The sequence below is a fragment of the Fundulus heteroclitus genome, unplaced genomic scaffold (assembly GCF_011125445.2).
Source record: "Fundulus heteroclitus isolate FHET01 unplaced genomic scaffold, MU-UCD_Fhet_4.1 scaffold_236, whole genome shotgun sequence".
NCBI lineage: Eukaryota > Metazoa > Chordata > Actinopteri > Cyprinodontiformes > Fundulidae > Fundulus > Fundulus heteroclitus.
The window spans coordinates 206,566-231,054 of record NW_023396647.1 but is presented as its reverse complement, the minus strand read 5'-3'; the positions used below and the strand labels follow the sequence as shown (position 1 = coordinate 231,054).

At 41.6% G+C, this 24,489-nt stretch overlaps 1 protein-coding gene across 1 annotated transcript in view; it reads right to left on the bottom strand.

Annotated features, from left to right (window-relative positions):
- p2rx3b (purinergic receptor P2X, ligand-gated ion channel, 3b) overlaps positions 1-24,489 on the bottom strand; it is a 159,147-nt gene that overhangs the window by 5,700 nt on the left and 128,958 nt on the right. The window lies entirely within an intron of this gene.

Genomic DNA, 24,489 nt, shown 5'->3' with positions numbered 1-24,489 from the left:
TTCTATAAAGATGGCAAAAAGTGATGGAGAAAGAGGGCATGTATTATGAGAGGAGTTACTTTGTCTAATCTTTTAGCAAAAGCTTTACAGATTATCTTAATATCCACATTAATTAAGGATATGGGATGATAACTGGTGGGCAACATAGGATCTTTGTCTGGCTTAAGCAGAGGGCTGATGGTGGCAGAATTCATATTAGCTGGAAATTTGCCTTTTTCCTGTATTTCCTGCAACATTCTGTGGAACGTTGGGGCTAGAATATTCCAGAACTCTTTGTAAAACTCAGACTGGAGTTTTTTTCACTGTCAAATAGTTTTTCAATTCAATTCAATTCAATTCAATTTTATTTATATAGCGCCAAATCATGAAACATGTCATCTCAAGGCACTTTACAAAATCAAGTTCAATCATATTATACAGATTGGGTCAGATTATACAGATTGGTGAAAAATGTCCTATATAAGGAAACCAGTTGATTGCATCAAAGTCCCGACAAGCAGCATTCACTCCTGGGGAACCGTAGAGCCACAGGGAGAGTCGTCTGCATTGTACATGGCTTTGCTGCAATCCCTCATACTGAGCAAGCATGAAGCGACATTGGCAAGAAAAACTCCCCATTAACGGGAAGGAAAACCTCCGGCAGAACCGGGCTAAGTATGAACGGTCATCTGCCTCGACCGACTGGGGTTACAGAAGACAGAGCAGAGACACAACAAGAGAGACAAAAACAACAAGAGAGACAAAAATATGTTCAATATTTACTCTGGTATTTACTCTTGTCTTCTACGTTTGGTGTTTCTTCAAAGATAACTTTAGATTAGACCGGTTTGCTTTTTCTTCGTCTTCTCTTGTTTCTCATTGCTAATAATTGTGTATAACTGTCCATGTGTTTGCCACTGTCACACCCAAATTTCCCCATTGCAGGTGTAGCCTTTTTTCTGTGAAAATGCCTATATAAAAATAAATGAAATAAAAGCTATAATCATCAGAACATCAGAAGGTCTAAGTTCAGCTCTGGGAGAATGTTGAAGGTGTGCATCGACCTTCGGTGGTAGAAGTATCTGCAGTAGCTCCATACAGTCACCAGCCCCACACTAAATACAATAACAGTGAGCGCCCATACTTATTCAAATCTCACCGGAAGTCTCAGTAGAAAGTCTTGCGGCAAGTCTTGCGAGATTACAGACTTAGTGCCTGATGGAGGAAATTTAGAAATGGAAAATGAAGAGGGAGAAGCCTTAAAACAGCTTGGTTACACAGGACAATAAAGGAATTTGTATTTTATAAATGAAAATGCAGTTAGCTCCATACATTTGGCTACAACAGATAAAGCTGTTGTAATGCCAGTTCAGACGTGACAAAACTGCATTAATTTGGGATGTGACGGACTGCATTTCCCAGGATGCAGTGTGGTCAAAATGGCCACCAACTCCCATCTTGCAACGCGGCCCAAAATGGCCACCGACCATAGCAACGAGATAACGTTACTATGGAAAGGGATAAAACTCAATCACACGCGACAATCTCGCTTCTTCCCTGGCACACCGCCAACCTGAGAAGTCATGCAGCTGCTAAGTAACGGGGTTCTCCCCTTTTATTTCTTTTTTCGCCTTATGGTGATAAAGCTGTGCCTGGGCAGGTGTTAGGGATTTTAGGTTAATGCTTTTTACCCCAAGACGGAGTTGGGTTTATTTTGCTGAATATTTTCTTTGTATGTGCATGCATTTGTGAAAGCAAATTGTTTTGTGTTCAATTCAATTCACAGTTGCCTGGTTATGTGACCATAACTGTAATAATTAATGTGCAATAACCAAGGTGCAATAATCTATTTAATACACTGTACTACAACACGTACAATAATCCTGATGTAGTGACTTCTGCTGCTATCACCACCTGAACATAAGTCAGCCCACATGTATGTATGTATGTATGTATGTATGTATGTACAAATGTATACAATGTATATGCACGTACATACGCGTAGGTGCGTATGTAAGTAGGCGCATAGATATATGTATATATTTAAGTATATAGATATGTTTATATATATATATATATATATATATATATATATATATAGACCACTAAGAATGTAAATGAGACATCATATGCCCATTCCTATTTCCTTTTTTGTATTTTTTGGTATTCTTTCTGATCCATTGTATATATGAAGATTCACTGTATATAACTGAATGCACCTTCCCTACTCTGCACCTTTTTGTATGAGCCGATGTGACGAGTGAATTTCTCCATTGTGAGATCAATAAAGACTATCTTATCTTATCTTATCTTCAGAATTCAGAGCTACACTCCTTTTGGAGTTAACATCTGATATTAATACAGAGATTATCATTGGATGGTGATAAGGAATAAGGATTTAAACTCTAATTGCAGTTATATTGGGGTTCTCACAGTCTCCTGGATAAACCTCGTCGGTTAAAATCCAACCAGATCACTTATTCCAGCATAAATGAGTTCATAACAGCTAGTTAATTAATGCATTAGTAGTATAAATCATTACAAGCTTCTAGCTAACATCACCACCATTTGAACTATATTTTGTTATAGCGGAATTTTGAGTTGAATGACTTATTACTTAAATTATAATACCAAATTATAATTAATAATAATAAGCATATTCAAACAGCTTCTGGCATAACACTGTGTTCAATACTATTGGAGAGACATTCTGCAATAAAGATTAATTTTTACCACACATTGTGTAAAATTGATATTACTACTGTATTGTGGATTTACTTATTTAATATTCAGTTCAATATAATTAAAAAATATTTTATTCTCCGACTGACCCTTTTTCTCCGACTAACCCTAACCCTATTTTGCTCACAGTTCTCCGCTGCCCAACAAGAGCAGTTACAGGCTCTTGGCATAGTGGTCAATGCAGCGCACGAACAGTTGCAGTTTTTGACAGCTCAACTTAGCCATCTTACCGCCTTGTTAACCCCCGCGTCCAGTCCGCCCGCTTCCGCATCATCCAGCTCTCCTCCTCCTAGTAACTCGTCAGCCAATTCATCTGATCAGCCTCCTCCTATCTCTGGAAACTTGTCTCCGAGCCCTGAGAAATTCTCTGGAGAAAGTGGTGATTGTGGAGGTTCTTTTTCAATATACCCTTGTGTTTAATCGTTCTCCCCGCACCTTTGTCTTAGATCATGCCAAGATCTCCTTTGTTTTACGGTTATTAACCGGTAGAGCTCTTAGATGGACTGAAGCACGCTTCGCAGACTGCCAATCTTTTGGCTGCACTTTCGAGGAATTTATCAATGAATTTAAGATAGTGTTTTCAGCCGAAACAGATCCTGTACAGCAGTCCCATCAGTTACTGGCGCTTAGGCAATGCAGATGCTGCTTTCGTACTTTGCAGTTTAGTTTCGCACTTATGCTGCCGCCACCAGCTAGGAAGCTCGGCCATTAAAGGTTGTCTTTTTTCAGGCTCTTGATGAAATGTTAAAGGATAAACTAGTCCGTATTTAGGAGCCTGACACTTTTGAGGGATTAGTTGCCCTCGCTGTCTGTCTGGATGCTCGTTTACGCAGTCGAGGTCGGAGAAACCCGTATGACCATCGTTTCCACCTGCATACGGGTTAAATCCACCACGACCCGTGGCAGCCCCGCCGTCACCCCCCGAGCCGATGCAGATTGGTCGGGTACCCATCACCCAAGAAGAGCGACAACACTTAGCAGCTAATCAGTGTCTTTATTGTGGAGCTGCTGGACATTTCGTTAATTCGTGTCCAGTGCGGCCAAAAGATCAGGTCTGTCACTCTATCCCAGCAGTCAGATGCAGATCAGAAACTCCACCCCTGTGCATTCTTTTCCCGTTGGCTGTCTTCAGCAGAACGTAATTATGATGTTGGAGATCGGGAGTTGTTGGCCATTAAATTAGCTTTTGGAGGAATGGCGACACTGGTTGGAGGGGTCCGAGGAGCCTATATTAATCTGGACTGACCACAAGAATCTCACTTACCTGCAGTCTGCCCGACGTCTGAACCCCGACAAGCCCACTGGTCCCTTTTCTTTTCCAGGTTCAACCTGTCCATTACCTACCGCCCTGGTTCCAGAAACGTCAAGCCTGACACCCTGTCTAGACTGTATGCCCCCCAAGAACAAGAAGAGAAACCAGCACCTATCCTGCCTCCTACCTGAACTTTTGGAGCCCTCCATTGGGAGTTGGAGGACCACATAAACCAGGCCTCGCAGCTGGATCCGGATCCTGGAACAGGGCCAGCCGGGCTAACCTACGTCCCCAGATCTGTCCGTCCTGATGTTTATCTCTGGTGTCAAGTTTTTGGCTTACCAGGGTATCTACAGAACCCAGTCCCAGGTGTCTCTTCAATTTTGGTGGCCCTCGTGGAGATAAGACGCTCCATAGTATTCCATCTAACATCCTCTCTGACCGGGGCCCCCAGTTCATCTCACAGGTGTGGAAGCACTTCTGTTCTGCTCTCGGTGCCCGTTACATTCTCACCCCCGGCTAAAACCACAAACCAACGGTCAAACAGAAAGAAAGAACCAACAGCTAGAAACTACTCTCCATTGTCTCACTTCATCATCCCTCTCTGATTGGAATAAATTTCTGCCATGAGTCGAGTATGCTCTTAACTCTCATGTCTCCACAGCCACTGGTCACTCTCCATTTGAAGTAGCATTAGGCTATCAACCACCTCTCCTCCCGTCTGATGACCTCCGCATCCCTGTCAATTCTGTCCAACAATACGTCCTCCGCTGTCAGCAAACCTGGAAATCCACTGTTACCCTTCTTCATCACACCACAGAGCAGAACAGGAGATTAGCTGACCAACATCGAGTTCCTTGGGCTGCACAGTGGGGCAGTGGTTAGCACTGTTGCCTTGCAGCAAGAAGATTCTGGGTTCAAATCCAACCCTGGGCCTTTCTGCTTGGAGTTTGCATGTTCTCCCTGTGCATGCGTGGGTTTTCTCCGGGTACTACGGAAACTCCGTCTTCCTCCCACAGTCCAACAAACATGACTGTTAGGTTAATTCTCGAAATTGTCCTTAGGTGTGAGTGTGTGCATGAATGGTTGTTTGTCCTGTCTCTGTGTTGCCCTGCGACAGACTGGCAACCTGTCCAGGGTGTACCCCGCCTCTCGCCCAGTGAACGCTGGAGATAGGCACCAGCAACCCCCGCGACCCCATGAGGGATTAAGCTGGTCAGAAAATGGATGGATGGATGGATGGATGGACATCCAGTTCCTGCCGCCCAATATCGCCCCGGTCAGAAGGTTTGGTTATCCTCCAGAGATGTACTCACTAACCCCTCAGCCAAGAAACTAGCTTCCCGGTTCACTGGTCCTTATGAAATTGAAGAAATCATCAGCCCGTTGTCTTTCTGTCTCCATCCGCCACCTCATTCATTCTCTATCTGCCACCTTTCATGTGTCCCAAATTAAGCTTGTTTTGTCCAGCGAGCTGGAGATTTTATGTTCTCCCTGTGCATGCATGGGTTCTTTCCGGGTACTCCCACAGTCCAAAAACACGAAATGGCCTCTGTATATTATCCTTAGGTGAGAGTGTGTGCGAGAATCTTTGTTTGTCTCTGTGTTGCCTTGCAATAGACTGGCGACCTGTCCAGGGTGTATCCCGCCTCTTGCCCATTGACAGCTGGAGATAGGCACCAGCACCCCTCGTGACCCCACAAGGGATAGACGTGTTAGAAAATGGATGGATGGTTAAACATTTTATCAACAACATGTATCAGGACAAATAAGAAAACATCTTCCAGCTTTTGGCACCAAGGATGCCCACTTTCCCCCTTATGGTTTCTTATTTGTATTGAACCAATGCGCAGCAACAATCAGACAACCTAAAAAGGTATTAAAAGTACAAAATTAATGAATATAGAGCATAAAATTAGACTTTATCTCCATCTCTCTCTCTGATGGAGTGAATGGAGCAAGGGACGGGAGAGTCAGAGTGAGTGTTTTTGAGTCTTCTTTCTGTAAGGTGTTTTGAACACTTTTCTCCTCACACTGTTACTTGATCTTAAGTTTAAGTTTTGGTTGTTCCGGGCTGGTCCGGTAGTTTTTTTTGCTACCGGTTCAGTTTGGCGTTTGGAACCATGCCCATTGTGGAGGGCGGTGCGGAGTTTAAAAAGTTGACACGTCGGCATGTTGTCAAACTCATACCGACAGCGAATTATTCAGTAGAGGAGGCAGCCTTAGCTGTTGGAGGAGTTGTAGGTTGTGATAGTGTGAAATCTGCTTCCCGTGTGAATGGTGCAGTTGTGATCTTTCTTGATAGCACATCCAAAGTGAATAGTTTGGTTGAAAGGGGCGTCATCATTCATGACACTTTCCCACTGGTTCACCCGCTGGTTCGCCCAGCTAAAAAGATTATCATCTGAAATGCACCCCCGTTTATTAAAAATGATCTCCTTGTTAAGGAGTTGTCACACTATATACAGCTAGTTTCACCCATAAAGATGATTTCTTTAAGTTGTAAATCTGTGCTTCTTAAACATGTCGTGTGTCATAGAATGCAGGTATTTATGATCCTTAAGGACACAGCTAATGAGCTTAACCTGTCCTTTAAATTTAAAGTAGATGGGTTTAATTATATGGTTTATGCCTCTTCTGAGAACATGAAATGTTTTGGTTGTGGTACAGAAGGTACCACAACCTCTAGAATACACAGTTGGTGAATGCTGGCGGTGCTGGCGTGGCGGACCGCGGTGCTGCTGTTGTGGTGCGGTGCCGCTAAAGCGGGCCCTGGTGCCACCGAAGCGGGTCACGGTGCCACCTGAGAGAGCCATGGGGTTGCTGGTGGTTTCACAGTAGTTGGTGCGGGTCTTGATGTTGCTAATGCCAGAGTTCCTGGTGATCCTTCTGTTGTAACTGCAGAGGAACAACCTGAGGTGCGATCCTTTATAAATTGTGATTGTTCTAATGGAATTGATTTCACTGATAGTGAGACGAAACAGGATCAAGCTGTGAGTAGTTTTGATGCAGATTCAAGGGAAAAAAGAGCCAATGAAGTTTTTTGTGAAAGCTTTTGTGAGGATGACGGCATGCTTGATGAGGAATTGTTGAAACTGTCCCAGAAAAGGAAAAGTTCTGAACCTGCTAACAGCAGCATTAAAGCTCTCAGAGTTAAGTAACCGAACAAAGCAGGAGAGGGCAGTTTGGAGTCTGATGGTAGCAGAATCCTGCTGAAATTAAGAGTTTCTACAAAAAACTAAAGTACTCAGACTGATTAAAGTAGAAGAACATTTTCCAGATTAAAAAAGGTTTGTTGAATCCTCTCGGGCTTTAACAAAGAAAACTGGATATTTTGCTGATGATGTATTAACAGATCAAGAAATTTATCGCTTAAAGAAACTGATTTTGAAAGTCAGAGCCCAAGTAATTACTGCTAATGAAGATGAGGATATTTAAATAAATATTTTATATTTCTCTGTGTCTTCTCATTTTAATACAGCTCTTTTGAATGATGGAGCTTTTAGAGCAGCTTTTAAATATTTCTGGGTCAGTCATAAACAATCTAAATCAGATTTTCTTGTGTCCAACAGTGGTGGGATTATGGTAGATGTCAAATTAAGCAGTTGTATCAACAGTTCATTCACAATGTCACTAGAGACATAACCAGATCTATGAGGGACTTGGAGACTCAGATAATAGAGCTGCAGGGTTTGGCAGCATCTACAGGAAACCGAGGGTTTTTAGATTCCCTCAACGCTAAAAAGGCCGTTCTAGCCAACCTGTTGGGCACAGCAGCCAAAGAAGCCTTGGTCAGATCACGCTTTCTAAATGTAACAGAGATGGATGCCCCGTCTCATTTTTTCTTTGGACTAGAAAAAAAGAATGGGCAAAGAAAGATTCTTCACTCCTTCAAGTCTGACTGTGGTTCTACTATCTCAGGTTCTTCTGAGATCAGGAAGTTTACTGTCAGTTTCTATAAAGATCTTTTTTAAGAGTGAACATTTGGAGAATCCGGATGTGAGGGATGGTTTCTACCAAGGACTTCCTCAGGTGGATGCTGAAGACAATCGAAAACTGGAGGCTCAGCTTACGCTGCATGAACTGCATACTGCTTTGATGAGCCTTAAGAGTGGTAGATCCCCTGGCATGGATGGTCTTCCTGTTGATTTCTACAAGTCATTCTGGTCTGTGATCGGCGAGGATTTGTTGGAGGTGATTACAGATAGCCTGCAGAGAGGTTGTCTGCCTCTGAGCTGCAGACGAGCAGTCGTTACTCTGCTTCCGAAGAAAAGAGATTTACAGGATCTAAGGAACTGGCGACCAGTCTCTTTGCTCTGCACGGACTACAAGATATTTTCCAAAGTCCTGGCTATCAGACTTAGAGAAGTTAGGTCTTCAGTCATCCACGGAGACCAGACGTATTGTGTGCCTGGCAGGCTGATAAGTGATAATGTCAATTTATCAGAGATGTTTTGGAAATCTCCAACTCATTGGGCATAGATATTGTTCTGATTTCTATAGATCAAGAAAAAGCTTTTGACCGGGTTAAACACCAATATTTGTGGCAAACTTTGACTGCTTTTGATTTTAGCCCTGGTTTCATAGCTATGATTCAGGTTTTATAGTGTACATTGCATATGTACTTAAAATAAATGGAGGCTTAAGTGCTCCATTCAATCTTTTAAGAGGAGTGAGGCAAGGCTGTTCTTTGTCAGGGATGCTTTATTCCTTAGCAATTGAACCTTTGCTTCATAAGCTGAGGAAAAATTTGTATGGTGTTTCTATTCCTGGGTGTAATGTCTCTTTAAAATTGTCAGCTTATGCTGATGATTTAATAGTTTTTGTAAACACACAGGAAGATATTGATGTTTTGTTCCAACACTTTCTTTCTTTTTGGCAGTATCTCTTCTGCAAAAATTAACTGGAGAAAGAGTGAGGCTGTAATTGTTGGAAGTCGATTGGGGGATCAACTCAGTCTGCCTGGAGGCTTAGTGTGGAGAAAAGGTGGGTTCAAATATTTAGGCGGGTTTTTGGGTAATGAAACTTTTGTGCAAAAAAATTGGGAGAAGGTATTGGGTAATGTTAAGGGTCGACTTTTGAAGTGGAAGTGGATTTTGCCTAAAATGTCATATAGAGGACAAGTTCTTGTCATTAATAATTTACAGTAGTTTCTTCCGCCATATGGCACCGGTTGATGTGTGTTGATCCTCCAGTTCCTCTTTTATCAAATGTTAAAAGAATTCTAGTGGATTTTTTGGGGGGATAAACTTCACTGGATTCATCAAAGTATTTTATTTCTGCCGAGAGAAGAAGGTGGACAAGGCCTGGTCCATCTGGCCAGCAGAGGTGCTGCTTTTCGTTTTCAGTTTATTCAGACTGCTCACAGGACCCACAGATCTGGTGTGGAGGACTATATCATGCTGCATACTCCGGAGATTTGGCGGCATGGGTCTGTATTTGCCTCTCTTTCTGATGGACTCCAGTAAACTGAACTCTTCTCTTCTTCCAGTTCTTTTTTTTAGAGTGTTTTCTCTGTGTGGACTTTGCTGAGGAAGGAGAGGCAGCAGCAGGCTGAGTCTCTGCACTGGCTGCTCCAGGAACCGGTTCTGTTTGGGAGTTTGTTGGATTCTCCTGTTTGGGGAACAACAACCTGGTCAAGACCGCTCCACACTGCAAAAGTTTATTGCCTTGGGAGGTTGGTGGAGCTGGCTGGACCTCGGCTGGATGATCCTGTTAAACTTGCTGCTTGTTTGGGAATAAAATCTGTTTGAGTTGTTGGTCAGCTTTTGTGCTACTGGAAGCACAAGTTAAGTGAACATGAAGGTTCCCTTTTGACTGATTGTTATGGAGGTACTGTGTTGCCAAATCACCTGGACCCTTTTTCATCCTTCAGACTGTTTCCCGGGATAAAAACTGCTCTGGCCCATTATTGGATTTGGTGGACAGTAAAGAAAGAGTTTCTGGAAAAATTATCTATGGACTGATTGTAAAAACTCTTAATCAAAACAAATTGAATGGACGCAGTGACACAGTATGGAGAACTCATTTCTCCTCAACACCTGAAATCAAGCCTGGATGGAAATCATTGTATAAGCCTCCTCTAATGAAAAAACATGCAGATTTACAATGGAGAATCCTTCGTGGTTTCGTAGCTGTAAACTCTTTTGTTTCTGGTATTAATCCAGTTGTAGAAGAAAAATGCCCTTTTGTGAACAGAGAGAAACAGTGTTTCATTGTTTTCTGACTGTGTTCATCTGTCTGCTCTTTTTGTGCTTTTGAGAATTATTTTCAGCAGATATGGGGAAATTTTCACTAAACATGGATTTATTTGTGGTTTTAAATTAGCATGCCAGGGAAAGAGTAAATGTCAATTAAACTTTTTGTTAGGACAGACTAAAATGGCCGTGTACATAAGCAGAAGGAGGAAGGTGGAGCAAGAGTTGAATATTGATGTGTTTTTTTATTTGTTAACTTTGTGAAGTCTAGGCTATTGCTTGAATTTATTTTTTACAGATCAGTTTCAGATTTAGATACTTTTTGTGTATATGTATATATATGTGGTAGGAGGAGAACTAATTTTTGGAACAGTGTTAATGTAATTCTGTGGTGTATGTTTTTTTTTTTTTTCCTGTTACGTAGTTCGTGATACTATGTCAATTTATTGAAAATAAACAAATTATTAAAAATCAAACAAAAACATGAATTAAAATGTTGATTTACCTGGAAAAAAATTACTTATTCTGAATCTCTATTTTTTTTTTTTGGAAATATTCTTAAATATTAGCTTAAAATACAGAAGACTAAACATAAAGGAGGACTAGATTTGCCTAACCTCCATCACTACTCCTTAGCAAATAGGCTACAATACCTCTCAAAATGGTTAAAACATAAGACCTTACATGAGCTCTGGTTAAACACCGAACAGAAAATATGTGATGATATCAAGATTTCTGATTTGGCCTTTACTGTATTAGCTCAAATATAAAATGAGCTGTATGCTTTAAAAATATCAAAATCAGCTCTTCTCTGACAGCATGATGGTAGTCTCTTAAAATGACAGAGTCATTAGTTATCCAGTGCAGCCGTACACCCACCTGGAATAATCCTGATATCTTACAAAAACAATATGATAAACTTCCTTACTGGAAAAGTAAAGCTATTGAATACCTGGAACATATATTTGAAGGAACTGAGTTTATCACATTTGATAGATTAAGCATTAAAAATACTGGATAAAAAGCCATACCATTACCACCACTGTAGTATTCTGAGGAAATATCAGTTTCTTACCTGGGATAATCTTATCAAATTCAAAAACATCTGTTTAATTTATAAAATCAGACATGGTTTAGCACCACCTCCACTATGTGACTTTGTACAGTTCAGATCCAGTGAGGTCAGGGTAACTAGAGGGGCAGTGAGGGAAGACTGCATCATCCCCCGGAGAAAAACAGCTTTTGGTCAGGCTGTCTCCTCCGTAAGAGCATCTCAGCAATGGAACACAGTGCCAGAAACCATCAGAGAGTCTTTGTCATTCTTTTCATTTAAAAAGAATGCAAAAAAATGGCTTGTAGAAAGCCAAACTTGTGGGCACTAAGGTTATCTGTGTGTATTTAAATAATTTATAATTTTTTTACATGAATTGTATTTCTTAACCATAATGTTTTTATGTAATTGGCATTGTAATTTTATCTTGTGATTTTATAATTGTGATTATTTTTAACGTTGTCTTTTTTACACCTGGCTGGGGGACTACCGATGAAAATTAGCACTCTAGCTAACTTTTACATTTACATTGTTTTAATGTTGATTAATGTACACTGTCTCCTTTTAAAGAAAAAAAGAAAAAAAAAAGAAAGCAGAGCACATCTAACCTGACTCCGCCAGCGGTATGTCACTCCGCCTAGCTTTACTCACATACATCTGGGACACCGCCATAGGGATTGCCTTTATTGAAGGCTGGGCCTTATCAAAAATCCTTGCATATGATTGGATAAGCCACTTGTCTGTCATCTTTATCGACGTGCTATTTCAACCACTCACACCAAAGCCAACCCGTGACGCTGTGAGAGCTACGCAGGAAAAATAAAAAGTTTTTTTTTTTAATGTGTTTGCGGCTCTAGTGGCACGCGTTTTATTGACAGTGAGCTGACAGGAAGAGGGGGAAAGACAGGCGGCAAAGCGCCGCAGGTCGGAGTCGATCCCGGGCCGACCGTGTCGAGGACTGAAGGCCTCCTAATATGCTTTGCGCTAACCGCTAACTGACAAGATGTCCGCTGCGGACGCGCCCCGGAAAACAAAACTTGCCAAATCTGGTCGGGAGAAGGGCGAAAACATGGTTTCCACCAACAAAAGCCTTCAGAAGCGTTCTCTGATGTTCTTTTAATGAAACAATATTAGGTAGATTGGACAACACGGAAGAAATAGCAGCATCAATGTTAACGCTTGCTTCCTCGACGAGCCGCCATTGCTATCAAAACAGTCTCACGTCATGGTCGCATCTCCACTACGTCACATCTATGAAACTCCAGCCCTGCATCCTGATTGGCCAGACAATAAAATTGGTTGGAGAAATCACTTTCTATGGGCGATGTCCCAGATGTATGTGAGTGACATACAGCTGGCGGAGTCAGGTTAGAGCACATCACCCCAGTTCTAAAGTCCTTCCACTGGCTCCCTGTATCTCAGAGAATAGACTTTAAAAATACTTCTGTTTGTCTATAAATCACTAAATGTCTTAGCACCTAAATACATCACAGACTTGTTTTTAGTGTATCCACCCTCCAGACGACTCAGGTCGTCTGGCTCCAGCCCATTCTACACACCCAGAACCAGAACCAAACACGGAGAAGCAGCGTTTAGTTTTTTTGCTCCACTTATTTGGAACAAACTCCCAGAGGACTGTAAGAGGGCTGTGTTGTGATATTATCGCCATAATCATCAAAATGGTTTGATTGAATCAGAGTGAAATCTGACCATTCAGCCACAAGGGAGAGAGGCACAGTCTCTCTCTCTCTCTCTCTCTCTCTCTCTCTCTCTCTCTCTCTCTCTCAGCAGGATGCCAGCTGTGACCACTCCCCACAGATAAGGCCCGTTTAGCCGAGACCAGTCCGAGCTTGGATCAGTTAACCAAGCCGAGACGACCATTTACACACCACACTATCCCGGTTCCTTGGTTGCTCCTAGCCTCCTAGTGACGATCTGCTGTACTGCTGCTCTCTGGGATTGAAGGCGGGACCGAGCAAATCAAAGTGGCGGCGCCCGTAACATTCAGGATGTTATGGTTAGACAGAGTCGGCTTTTGGGACGTGGATAAGACAAACGAAGGTCTAATAAAGATTTACAGATGCAGAAAATAACAATAGACACTGAGGTTCATCACACAGCTAAGCAGAATCATCACTGGAAATCGTGTGGCATGGTAAGGAAGCTAGTATTTTTATGAATGTCTGAAATTTGTCTGAATGGAGTGTGAATCGGACGTGCAGCCAGACACGCCGGAAAAACCACGGACAGTCAGCTGACTGTAAGGGGATGATGCGGTCTGCTCATGCGCTCTTCGTTATCAGAAAACCGGGATAAAAAAACAGTCTGAGACCTACTAAGGAACTGGTCTGCAGTTAGCGCGGTCCGGTTATGTTTAGCGCGGTCCGGTTCAGTCTGCTGAACATTTACACACAAGAGTTATCTCAGTTACCGAGCTCGGACTGGTCTCGGCTCGGTTAAAAAAGTGTTTTGTAAACGGGCCTATAGTCACAGCACACTTTTGCAGACCCTCTCAGATCTCTTGAGACTTCTACTTCTGACTGGAGCCCTCAGGGGGGCTCCCACCCCAGCTCTTCTCTTCTGCGACTCCTGACACCAAGCAGCTAAGAGCACCTCGTCCTGGAGCAGACCAGGAAACTACTTCGGGCCATGGGCCAAGTTGCCCGACCACACTGTTTGCTCATAGCTGCAGAGCTAAACGCTTGCACGGCAACAACAAATCAACGATTCTCCTTGCTTTTACGTCCCTCCTGGAATGGCCAAAGCGGACAAAACTCACTTTTACTGCCAGAATGGCAGTTTGTTTATTTTATTTTGCATTATGTAGATTTCTCACTAAGACAGACCCTTATTTTGAAGAACCAAAAAGGAGTTTGCAGAGACTAATTAGCTCTACCTTAGCTCTACCTGCAGCTGTGACTGAGGTGCTAATTATGTGTCAGCAAGACAAGTTATAAGCAGGGAAGCTGTGCTGTGGAGCAGCAGCAAAGAAGGAAGCGGAAGATGGCTGTTTGTTCATTTCCACTTCTATGCCTGGGTCAGCCAGCGAGTTATGTTTTTTTTTTTTTGGATGTTAATATAACTTTCTTTGTTTACTGTTTTGCTGTTACTATAAGTTTATGTTGTATTTCAGTTCGACGGTGGCGTAGGTGGCATAAGAGTCATGTCAAGCTGTAAGACGGCGGCATCATGAGCCTATAAAGACTGTGTGCAAAGAAAAATAAAGACATCTTGCCATCAGTAAAACAAACTCTTTTTTGACATCTGAACGGCTAAAGAAGAGGTAGAAGTGACACTCACACATGAGGCACCGACAGGTTTGGGGAGCGAGCTGAGGGTGAAGTTAAAAGGTTTATTGGGAAATGTTTGGTAACTCGGTTGGACACATGGTTGCTTTAGAACAAAGGGCTAACGGAAGTAGCTCACGCTAGCCTTCCGTTTATGGTATTGCTAATATAATTTGAGTGTGTTATGGTTACCACAAGGTTTTCTCCACAAGGGTTTCATTCATTGATAGGATATTAATTTTTACGTTATCCAGTCCACTCATTATGACTAAAAATAAAGCTAAAGCTGTTATTTGTTAGCGCCGAATGCCCGCTAGCCACAATGCTATCGTCTTGCTAACATCCGGTTTCGGACATTTCAAAAAGAGTGTTTTAAAGTATAAAAGCTTAACCGTTCTGCTCGGCCATCCTTGAATGGTGCTATGAGCCTTATCCCCACATTAATATTGAATATTAATGTTGGTGTAAAGGCAATTTTGATAACTTTTTGCTGTAACCTTTTAGCCACCGATTTGCTACAGCGACCCCAGACGCCCGGAGGGAGAATCGCATTAACAAACTCGGTCATAAGGGTTTAAATTATTTTACTGGGCAAATCAGTCTTTAGAATGTTATTTACTCAAAATAATGTTCTGGTTAACTTGTGCTTTGCATTGTGAATGGGTTGAAACACATGTCAAATGTTGTTCTGAATTAGTTAAGCTAATTTAACCACAATTCACATTCTTTAAAGTTAACTTTGGTTCTTTAACTTAAACAAAATAATATTTCATCAAATAATGTTTTGTCAACTTAGGCTTTGCATTGTGAATGGATTGAAACACATGCCGAATGTTTTTAACTCCATTCCATGTTTTTTTTAATCAGATCTGCAGTGAACAAGGATTTGCCGAATTATTCTGATTATGACCAACCACTTTTGTTTTGTCTTTTTTGTTTTTGCATGTAAATAGTTCCTTAGCTTAGCTTCTTTTTATCTTCATTTTGCTTAGTAGTTTAGTTAAGTTTCACTAGCCTAGTAGAGAGGATTTGTTAATCGAAGTATTGTGTTAATTCAGATAAACAGCATTACATAGTGATGTTCTTTAAATCAAGGTTAAAAACCTATTTGTTTAGAGTTGCCTTTAAATGTTAAAGGAGGCATAAGTAAGACATTTACTTAATACCTGGAACATATATTTGAAGGAACTGAGTTTTTCAACACATCAAATGATTTTTGGCAAGCTGGCATCCAAAGAAATTTGGTTCCTTTCCGCTGCATAGCGTTGAGACGTTCTGTCAAAGCAGAGAAATCAGGCACAAATCGATGGCACCAACCAGGCATTCCCAAATATTTCAAGTTGTTTAATATTCTGAGGGACAGGAAATTCCTGAACAGCCTTGATTTTGTCTGGGTCCACTGCAACACCAGATGAAGATACTACATGTCCATGAACAGAAGAACTGGCTTTTCTTCATATACACTGTGAGGTTCGTGTCACATAATTTATAAAATACTGATTGTATATTGAAACGGTGCTGTTCATAGGTGGTGGAATAAATGATGATATCAAAATATACAAAACAGCTCTGTCCTCGAAGTTCTCCTAAGACAACTTCCATTAAGCCCCACGTACACTGTACGAGTTTTTGCCCTTTTCGGGCCGATTCTTCAGTCGTACGAGCATTTTGTAATCGGGCCAAATTTCAGCTTGATCGTAGAGGGGGGGAGGAGGGGCGACTGGCTTCTCACGACCACCTCCCAATCAGGAATCGCACGGTCGGTTGAAATCAAACGTGTTTGAAATTCAGTCGGCCGTCGTGAGGTTTTCGTAAGTGCATCCTGCTGTTCAAGCAGAGCTGCGACAGTTTACGAGCCGTTTTTCCCCCAACCTCGCGCAGTGCGCACTCGCAAACAAGTAGATTCTTCTTCCGTCTCTCTCGGACAACACAGAACACAACACATGACATGTCAGCCGGTCCAAAAACAATGGGTCCAAAAAAAAGTCTCAATCGGCTCAGCACAGCCTTGAAATGACCAAACTTTCACTGCTCCAGCTTGTACAAAAAACTCTCTCAGCTACTGCCGACCCTGCGGAGCTATTTGGACAGCAAGTAGCCACAGACATAAGAATCATAAAAGACAGAGCAGTGTATGCAAGACTTAAAAGAAAAAGCATGGATCTGATTTTTGATGAACAGGAGGCAGGAAGTCAGCTGCCTAGGCCATCATTGTATCCCTCTCAAGACTACCAGGCCCCATCTACCCAGCCTATGTCTTTTACAACAATGCTAAATTCTGAGTAGCTGGGTTGGTAAAAATAAATATGTCAAGAGAGATCAAAGTTCTCTATGTGACAAAAACAACTTTGGTTTTGGAGAATTTCCACATTTTGCATTTCTCTAAATATTTGAAGCTAATAGTTTTTGTTTATTCTTTACAACATAGATTTGTTTTAATCTACATGTTCAGTTTCTACACACAGGTTTGTCTGGGGTACAAAAGAAAACAGTCGAACTGTTGTTCTTGATGTGCCATCTACTTGAATGTAGCACTGTTTGCACATTTTGTAAATAAAGGTTTTTCTGAATGAGTAAATCACTTTTGTCCCAATAAGGTACATTAGTGTTTTCTAATTTGTTTTAATATATAAAAACATGTTTAAGCAGGCTTTATAATTGGTAAACTTTGAAATAAAATTGCAGGCGACACATCATTGTCACTTGTATGGCTTTAATGACATCAGAAGGCTGTAAACACAAGTACTGACATTTCCACCTTTTTAAAGTAACACTCCTAGCTATTAGGTAGATGATATGGGTGTTTGTGAACTACTTCTGTTTATAATTTTCCTTTCTATACACAGGATATTCCAAAAAAAATATAAAAAAACACTCAATAGTTTTAACTTTGGTCCTGGACCTACACCATGTTTTCTTGCCATGACACGCTTCCTGCAGGTGAGACAAAGTATTGGCAGAGGACCTCCCTTTGTCTCTTTGCCTCCATTGATGGGTTGTGTGCTTGGCTTGCTGAAATGGACTGAAGTGCCCCCTCCTTCCTCCATGCTCCTTCAATCAGCTGGTTGTTAGCATCCTCTGAATCTACATTACCAGGTGGTACGTAGGCCTCAGACCTCTGCTGTTGGAGAAAGTTGTGGAGATAGAGACATGTGAACACAATGGTGACAACCTTGTCTGGATCCAGGCAAATAGTTGTTCTGAAAGCCCTAAACCGATTCACAAGAATTCCAAAAGCATTCTCCACAACACGCCGTGCTCTGGAAAGACGGTAGTTGAAGATCCGCTGTTGTTAAGGTTCCGAAAGGGATATGGTTTCATCAGATCTGGTTGAAGGGGATACGCGTCATCACCAATAAACATGTACGGAATCACTTTATCAGTGCCTGGCAGGGAGTCATCGGGGGGGATATTCAGTGTGCCTGTGTCCATAGCATCTCTAAGGTCAGAATGAGCAAACACTCCAGCATGATGTATGATGGAAAACCTAGACTTATAGTTGTAAAACATGCTACAACTGTTGCCAGGGGGTTGAATGAATACATGTTTCACATCTATTGCTCCTAAGCAGAAACTGCCATTTGTTTTCAAAGTCTCTGGCAATGGCCGTCCACTCAGAGTCAGTTGATGGTGTCTGTGGAACACAAAATATGATGTACGAAATAAATATTTTTGGAAAACACGTTTTTATGTTTTAAACACAGTTTTTATAACACATTTCACAACGACTGGAGAAATAAATTAATGACTTTTGGTTTACTTGTGGAACATATTTGAAAAATGTTCAGTGAACCGTTAAGCAGTATAAAAATAGCTGTAACAGAAATCTACCTTCAAGTAAACATCACGCAGCACTGTATTGAGGGCTGTGCACGTTTCTATCACTATCCGACTTAGTGTTGTGCTTCCAATCCTGTATTGAAAACCTAATGACTTGAAGGTCTCACCTGTCAAAATAAAGAAAGTGGTTTAAATAGTTAGGTATATTTAGATCAGGGGTCACCAACCTTTTTCAAACAGAGCTCCTTTATCGGTGTAGTGTCATACAAAGGGATACAAGGATCTGTAATGTGGAACTCACTTCCTGGTGATTTAAAGTCTTATCAGTTTTAGTAAGACTTTAAATCAGTTTTAAAAACAACTCTGGTTATACCAAAATCAGAACTAATCATTTTTGATGTTTTTATATTTAACTGTATGCCTTTAGATGTTGTCAGTATTATGTTGTGCTATTTTAAATTACTTATTTTTAGTTTTAGTGGCACTTTTGAAAAAAGGCCGTCTAGGGAAAAGTGTTGCAAAATAGCAGTAGCTATCGCACTATGATGCCAACATGGGACTGCTGTCATGTTCATTTTGCCTATGTCTAGAATAGAATAAAGTGGTAGTATAAAGGACATATGTCCACTCTCAGGGCATTTGTAGCTGTAATTGTATGAACTTGGGTGAAGTGATTTATAATGTGATGTGGTTAAATGATTTTTTTTCATCATGTTCACCTCTGTTAAATGTAATGAGCAGTGTTGCAGAAGTGTTTTTTTTATACACTTACCTGTTGCCAGAAAGCGTAAGGTCACAGAGAGCCTGTCCCTGGGGCTGATGGCTTTTCTTAGGCGTGTGTCTTTCTTTATTATGTGTGGTGTCACCCTCTCCAGGAGCTGTGAAAAGTCTTCAACCGACATCCGCTGAAGCTCCCGAAATCCCTTGTTATCATCTACCTATTGATAGATAGGGCTGTCATTACATACACACACACTTAGAACTTTGAATATTTATGTTTACATACTTCTGATGCTATTAAAGCCATACAAACGAAAATGACTTATGCAATGCAAATCTAAAACATGTTTAGTGTTGAGACAATCAGTGAAAATAAAATGCAGGTCAACATCACATCCACACATCTGGTGACAAGGTATGCAATTAACAGCATAATAGTAGGTGAATTATAACAAAAGCAGGCTATAGAAACTAAACATTTATTTCTGCATTTAACTGACTATCGTGACATTGTTGATAAACAAAGAGGAAAAGGCTGGGGTGTTAAATGTGCACGGCCGCCAGCTTACCTCAAGTTCTTTCTGTAAAACTGACAGACCGTAGTAGTCACGTTTGCTCAGCCATGTCTTTGTCCAAATACGTCATCGCCTTTTGTTTTTAGGGCTTTCTGCACACAAAATTGCACATATTGCCAAAGCAGCGCGTTTCTCTCCGGTAATGTTTACAGTAGCCATCGACACTTCCGTCTTCTTCTTCTTTTGTCTACGTTCGGACGTACAGTGTGAGCACTCCGGTCGTGTCCGAGCGTCGCGCCGTACACAGATTGTGAGCGGTGAACTTTTAAACCCCGCGGTTCCGTTGCACATTTGAGATGTATAGAAGTACCACGACTGAAAAACTCATACAGTGTATGCCCGGCTTTAGTCGCTGAAAAGTGGCTGGAGCATTTTTCAGCCCAAATGGCGTAACTTTGAAGTGAAAGAGGCTGTATGGACAAACAAAAGCAGCCTTCTCACAGCATCCTGTGTCCATGCGGACTTTCCAGTAGTAGCTGTTTAAATCCAGTGTGGTGAAAAATCACTGCTCCAGAAAGAGACTCCAGGCAGTGGATATACATCTGTATGTGTGGCTGCATTGCGTTTCCTGAAATCAATGCAAAAATGTGGTTCGGAGTAATTTTTTTTGGCACCAACACAATTGGAGCAGCATGAGGATGGTTTTTAAAAATAATATTTTTTACATTTCTTTCACACACTCTTTAATGATCTGGTGAAACCCGATACGGTTGGTGTTTGCTTCCACCACCACCAAGTGTTAGTATTGTTTTTCATAATTTGCATTGCAAGTTATTTCATTTAGACATTTATTTTCTAATGGGTGCACACTTTAGGTAATATCTGTATGAATGGTTTACTTACATTTTTTTTTGAGGTTCTACAAATGCAAATCAGCTGGAGTGGGAAGCCAAGAACATACCACTACTCCAAACGACTGAGGGGGGGATGGGGACTTTAATTGTTGAAGTTTGTTTATCCATCCATCCATCCTCTAACATGTCTATCCTTTTTGGGGTTGTGAGGGGTGCTGGTGCCTATCTCCAGTGGTCAATGGGCGAGAGGCAGGGTACACCCTGGACAGGTTGCCAGTCTATCGCAGGGCAACATAGAGACAGACAGCCGTTCTTGCACACACTCACCCCTAAGGAGAATTTAGAGAGGCAAATTAACCTAATAGTCATGCTTTTTGGACTGTGGGAGGAAGCCAGAGTACCCAGAGAGAAATTACACATGCACAGGGAGAACATGTAAACTCCATGCAGAAAGGTCCCAGGGCTAGGGTAAGACTTGAACCCAGGACCTTCTTGCTGCATGGCAAGAGTGCTACCCACTAGGCCACTGTACAACCCATTGTTGAACTTAGTTTTTTGTGCTAGGTTACTTTATTTGTTTATATTAGATTTTGTGTTTATATTTTTGGTTGGTTGTTCCTCTGTTATGTTGTGCCTCCCTCATGTGGAAAGTTGAGGTTATTCCCACCCTATTTAAGGAGCCTTTTTGCTTTGTCTGGAAGTCAGTTTTGTTTGCATTTTTTTACTGTTCAGTTGGCCTCAGTTGAGTTTGGCCCAAATCCATGTTATTTATTATTTGAGTTATTTTGTATTGAAGTTTTACCATTTTGTTAACCATTTTTGACATTATTAAATTTAAGTTTTTCCAATTTTTGAACGCTGGTTTATGTTTTTATCCTGGTTTTGACCATTTTGGCATTAACTGCCTTTGATTTTGTTTTGGAGCTGTTGGTGACATTTTTGACATGGAAGAAGAGGGGAGTGAACCAACAGTAGCAGAGTTGGCTAATCATCTTAGAGCCCATATAGGAAAACAGAAGGCCAAAGAGGACTACTGGACCAGAGAAGCTGCAAAAACAGTTCAGTTTGTTTAGAAGGGAGACTTGGTCTCAGACCACTCCCCCATTGTTGCCTACACAGCCACCAAATCCTGGAGTAGCAGCTTCACTACAACATAACCTAAATCATGTGACCTTTTCTATGCACATTCACAAGTTTCTCAGACACCTAAATTACAGAAACTGAGTAAAGAAGATGACATTGAACCATTTCTCATTACTTTTGAAAGAACGGCTTCTTTCTCAGATGGTAGAGAACCGACTGGGCTTTTCATTTAATATTTCTGCTAACAGCCAAAGCAAGAAGTGCCTATGTGCTTGGATGTTGATTTGTCTATGAACTATGACCAAGTCAAACTAGCTATTTTGCAGAAGTATGATATTAACAGTGAAACCTACAGGCAAATATTCCACTTGCTTCAGGTGGAGCCAGAAGAAGCGCCAAAAGAGTTCTACATAAGGCTGAAGGAGCTGTACGGCAAATGGGTGCAACCTATTGGTAAAACAGTCTAACAAATTAGTGAAACAATTATTCTTGAACAGTATTTAATAATGTTCTCACCAGAACTACAAGTGTGGACAAAGGAACATAATCCAAAGAGTGTAAAGAAAGCTGCTGAACTCGCTCATGTGTTTGTGGCTGTTAGGAGGAAGAACTTGTCATGGACTTTCCAAAGCTGGAAAAAGAATGACTGCAAGCAACCTCCAGCCCAACAGGTTTCAGCTGTGGGTAACCCCTTGTAAAAATATTTGACTCAAAATGTCAGGGAAGAAGCCTATCTGTTACTTATGTGGACAGGAGGGTCACGCCAAACTAATGTGCCCTCAAAATGCTGTGAAATTGTCCCAGATGGGTTATGTGCCCAGGTAAGAGACTCAAAATGCTGGAGCAAAGCAGCCATCAACAGAGACCTCTGTGAAGCTCCATGGCCAGGCTCTGAAGGCATTGATTAATACAGGGAGTACACAGACCTTGGTCCATGAAAGGTATGTTCCAACTCAGTCGGTTTGCACCCATGAGACAGTCCCACTTTACTGTGTCCATGGTGATAGAACGAATCATCCAACTGGAGATGTCTATGTGACTGTAAAAAGACAAACCTACTTGCTTGGGTAGCAAATAACTTGCCATTTCCGGTAATCCTTGACAGTGACCTACCAGTGCTTACTGACTTGTTACAGTCTCCTCACTATAATTTTTCTCTCATGCCGGCTCAAGCAAAGTAGTCTGAGGAAATTGTTTCAGACCTTAGTACCTTGCCATTTCACAATGTGGAATTTTCTACAGAGAAAATAAATCAGGAAGTCCAAAGCCCTTTGGAGGAGAGATAAGTTTTCTAGGCACAGTGGAAGTTCCTCCTTACTGCCCACAACCTGAGCTACTCCAAGATTTCAAAATCCCTGGTAATATATTGGAGCTGCAGCACCAGGATTAAAAACATGTGAAGTATTTTAAAGAGGCCAAAGTCAACAAAATGATTTTTTGCATTCAAAAGGACATTCTCTACAGACAAAATGGGCCAATTAAACAGCTTGTGGTTCCTAAAGCAGATGTTGTCTGTATGTTTGCATTTTTGTGCTTTTTTTTTCTTGCATTGACCGAATTGTCAGTGAGGCAGTGCGACTAATGCACTCTTTCTCCCCCCACCCCCGATGTATTCCTTTCTCCACTCTGTAAGAAGGCAGCACCTGGCAAGGCTGCGGCCACAGTCTCCCTTCTACCCAGGTATGTGTTTCTCTTGATGGGCTCTACTGAAACAAAATACCCCCCATTGGGGACAAATAAAGAAATGCAGTTCAACTCAAGTTCCTCAAGCTTCTACCTGGTTTTCCTCAGGTGAGTTAGTATATGGTATGGAAGTGAGGGGAGCCCTACTTGTTCTAAAGAAACTGTGGAAGGGTAAACAAACTAACAAATGTTTAAATGTTGTATCTTATGTGCTTCAGATGTGGGAAAAACTGGAGAAGATGACAACGTTGGCCCAGGAGTACATGAAGACCTCTCAGTATAAACAACAGACCTGGTACAATGCTGCAGCCCAGGGGAGGGGTTTCAAGCTGAACCAGAAAGTTCTTGTTATGCTTCCTTCAGAAAATGGCAAGCTGCTAGCCAAGTAACAAGGGCCTTATGAGATAATGGGGAAATTGGGACTAACAATGTACAAAGTCTCTGTTCCAGGTCAAAGCCGCTCCACTCGGATTCTCCATGTGAACCTGCTGAAATACTGGGTGTGCCAGGACCAAGAAAACTCTGCCTCTTGCTACATCCGGAGTACAGAGGATGAATAGCTTGAGGAGCAATATTTCCCTGTTCCATCACCTTCCCATCGTAGTTTGGATCATCTGTCAAGGGAACAGGCGTTGGAGGTGAGGGCTGTCTATCCATTAAATGTGTTCCAGAAGAATCTAGGTTATACTGATGTGATAATGAATGGCATTGCCTTAAAAGAAGACGCTGCCCCAAAACTTTGAGGTTATGCTTTCTTTTGGGATTACTGAGGCATCACAGAGTAAGTAGTGCAATCCAATTGTCCTTGTCCCTAAAAAATATGGCACAATTTAGTTCTGCACTGACTTCTGCTACCTCAATTCAGTCTCCAAGTTTGAGTCCTTTCCAACTCCTCGCATTAATGATTTCATGTAGAAACTTGGTTAAGCAAAATTTCTCACCACCATCGACCTTTTCGAGGGCTATTGGCAAGTTCCACTCTCCCCTAGGTCCACAGAGCTGATGGCTTTAAGAACACCGTGGGCCCTTTATGCTGTTTGAACTTCACGGGGTTCCTGCCACATTCTGGCGCCTAATAGATAAAGCACTCAATGGCCACTCATATTTTGCCTGTGCATATCTGGATGAGATCATTGTTCACAGCAACTGCTGGGATGAACACCTGCAACACCTGAAAGTGGTCTTTGAGCATCTCCAGAAAGGAGGTTTGACAATGAACCCAGCAAAGTGTGACATTGCAAAGAGGCAGACGGAGTATCTGGGTTTTTTCATTGGAGGAGGACTGGTGAAGCGACAGATTAAAAAAATTTAAACCATCCAGTCCTGCCCCTTTACTAATTATCTTA